The sequence below is a fragment of the Galeopterus variegatus genome, unplaced genomic scaffold (assembly GCF_000696425.1).
Source record: "Galeopterus variegatus unplaced genomic scaffold, G_variegatus-3.0.2 Scaffold163, whole genome shotgun sequence".
NCBI lineage: Eukaryota > Metazoa > Chordata > Mammalia > Dermoptera > Cynocephalidae > Galeopterus > Galeopterus variegatus.
This window is the reverse complement of record NW_007726274.1, coordinates 436,483-439,601: the sequence shown is the minus strand read 5'-3', so window position 1 is coordinate 439,601 and position 3,119 is coordinate 436,483. Positions and strand designations below refer to the sequence as shown.

Here is a 3,119-nt window from a genome sequence, read left to right as displayed (position 1 = left end):
ATATTGACCTTGCAAGGACAGGAAATTTTCCTCAGGCTATAAGTCTCTGTTGCAAGATAAGAATTGTGGCACAGCAGGTTGCTGGCTCAAAGACAGACTAGTTACTGATTGTTATGTAAAGATAGTGTGAAATGCTATAAGAAGGAATGTTTGCTAAGGTCAAGCTTGTGTTGATAAGACCGCTTAATTGTCTACTGGAATGTCATCTGGCTTGTTTCAGTGAAAGTTACCAACCTATACTGTTAAACTATAACCCCACCTTTGTTTTCTTCCTGTAACTTCCTGGTCTGGAAAATAAATGCAGGAAGAGAACCCCTATTTGGAGTTAATTTCCCAAGGAAGGGATCCCTCTCGCTTGAAGGTTCCAGCAGGAGATTAACCACTTCGGGGCCTCTCACTGCTCAGGGCTTTGAGTAATCCTTTGCATCTCCATCACCCAGGGGAGGTGGGGTGACAAATCCATGGGGGGTGAAGCAACACAAAACAACATATATCTTATCAATAAGAGCTCTGATCAGACAGTTAAAACATAGATGTTTTTTCCTGTTCAGATGTAAGGTTCATATGGTCAATACTTAAAATATCTGAAAATTAGTTTTTAAAAATCTGGAAATATGGTACTGTTTGATAGAAAATTCATAGACAATATCATATGCCATTCTGTGTAGGTCCTTGACTGTATTGTTAAAAAAATATTGCTGTAGTTGCTATTATTTCAGCAAATAATTATTTTATATTACTATGTGCCAGGCATCATGCTAGACCCACAATATGCTCTCTATTTATTTCATGTATTAACAGAAAAAAAAAACTCAGACAATTCTTATTAGGGGGCTATTTTGAATTCTTCAGTATGACCATGATTTAGCTTTGAGTAGCTTCTTTCATACAAAGAAGATCAGGCCATATTGTGCTGCATAGAATTAATTAAGATCAAGAGGCAAAGAGATAGAAAAACAACAGAAGACGAAATGTTGGTGTTTGGGAGATGCTAATCATTCACCAGTCTCTGTTTTGGCTTCTAAGCAATTAAGAGAAGACAAGAGCCAAAGAGAGATTGCAATATCAGCTTTTTAATTGGTTAGGCTGGATTGGTGAATGTGACAGAACCTTCTGTGTCTTGCTACAAATGAATGCACCCACCCCAGTCATAGGCAGAGAAACTAGAGATGAGCAGGCTTGCCCCTAGGCATCACGTCCAGCCACTGAGAGATAACCACTTAGGGTCAGAGAGCAGAGACAAGCTCACATCACTGAAGGCCAAGTTGTATTTGAGAGATACAGAGGAAAATTGGGTAGAGCATGTTTTATTTTTCTTTATATATATACACACATATTTTTTTCTTTTTCTATTGGGCTGTCAGGCACTCCTCAAACTCAATAGTGTGAGAATCATTTCTTTAACAATCATGTTAACGAGAGAGTAGGGGTGAGAGAAAGATGAAAGTGTTCACTCAAGTACTCTTCCTTTTTGGAGAGTGGAGGAGACACCCCCGTCCTTTCTCTTAAAGGTCCCACCTTTCAACACTGCCATACTGGAAATCAAGCTCTCACATGAGCTTTGGAGGGGACAAACATTCAGACCATCGCGGGTTCCCAATGAATGTGTGGGAACAATGGCTGATGTAGTGAACTGTCACAGTAGGTTCCTTCTGTTACAATAACATACTTTAGAATGGATGATTTATAAATGGCAGAAATTTATTTCTCATAGTTCTCAGGGCTGGGAGGTCCAAGATCAAGACTCCAGCTAATTCAATGTCTGGCGAGGGCTGCTCTCTCTTAGATGACACCTCTTGCTACATCCTTACATGGCAGAAGGAGGGAGCAGCTCCCTTCAACTTCTTATATAAGGGCATTAATTTCACTCATGAGGGCAAAATCCTCATTATTTAATCACCTCCTAAAAGCCCCACTTTTAAATTCTATTACATTGGGATTATGTTTTAGTTTATAAATTTAGGGGGGACATCAACATTTAGACCATGGCATTCCACCCCTGGCTTTTTAAATTTCATGTCCTTCTCACATGTAAAATACATTCATTAGATCCTAATAGCCTCAAAAGTCTTAATTCATTCCAGCAGCATCCCAAAAGATTAAAATACAGAGTCTCATCTAATTATTATCTAAATCAGATATGGGTGAGACTCAAGATATGTTTCATCCTGAGGCAAATTCATATCCAGCTGTGAACTTGTGAAATCCAGTGAATTATGTGCTTCCAAAATACAATGGTGGGACAGACATATGATAGACATTCCCATTCCAAAAGAAGGAAATAGGAAAGAAGAAAGGAGTAACAGTTCCCAAGTAAGCCCAAAATCCAACACGGCAAATAACATTAAATTTGAGGTTTGAGAATACTCTCCTTTGACTACATGTCCCCCTTCTGGACACAATGGGGCAAGGGTTGTGTCCCCAAGGCTCTGGGCAACCTCACATCCATGGCTTTGCTGGGCACATTCCAAGCCTTAGCTCTCACAGACATGTGGCTCTTCTAGACTGGAGTTGCACTCTGGGGTCTATACTGGTCTGGGGTCTCAGGAGCTGCTCCACATTCACAGTTCCTTTGGGCATTGCCCCAGTGGTGACTCTGTAGTGGCCTTGCCACCATAGCTCCACTGGGCATTGCTTTGGTGGGGACTCTCTACAATGGCCACACTCCCATGGCTCTGGTGGACATCACCTGAGTGGAGACTCTCTTTGATGTCCTCATCCCTGTGGTTCTATGGGGCAATGCCCTAGTGAGGGCTGTCTGCAGTGGCCATGACTCCATGGGTCTGCTGGGCATTCCTTAGTGGGGACTCTGCAATGACTCCAACCCCATGGCTCCAGTGGGTATTGCCCTAGCAAGGACACGTTGTGGTAGCTCCATCACCATGGCTCTGCTGGGCCTTGCCCTGGTGGGGGCTTTCTGTAGTGGCCCTGCCCCTGTGGCAGATCTGTATCCAGATCCCAAAGGCTCACCAGGAAATTCTTTGAAATCTAGGTGTAAGGAACCATGTACCCATAGCTCTTGCACTCTGTATGCCTGCAGAGTTGGCACCACATGGATTCTGCCAAAATTTACCACCTGTACCTTCTGGAGAGGTAGTCACAGCAGCCTGCACCATATT

The 3,119-nt window shown here is 42.5% G+C and overlaps 1 pseudogene; it reads right to left on the bottom strand.

Moving 5' to 3' along the window:
- LOC103610265 overlaps positions 1-3,119 on the bottom strand; it is a 134,959-nt pseudogene that overhangs the window by 10,768 nt on the left and 121,072 nt on the right.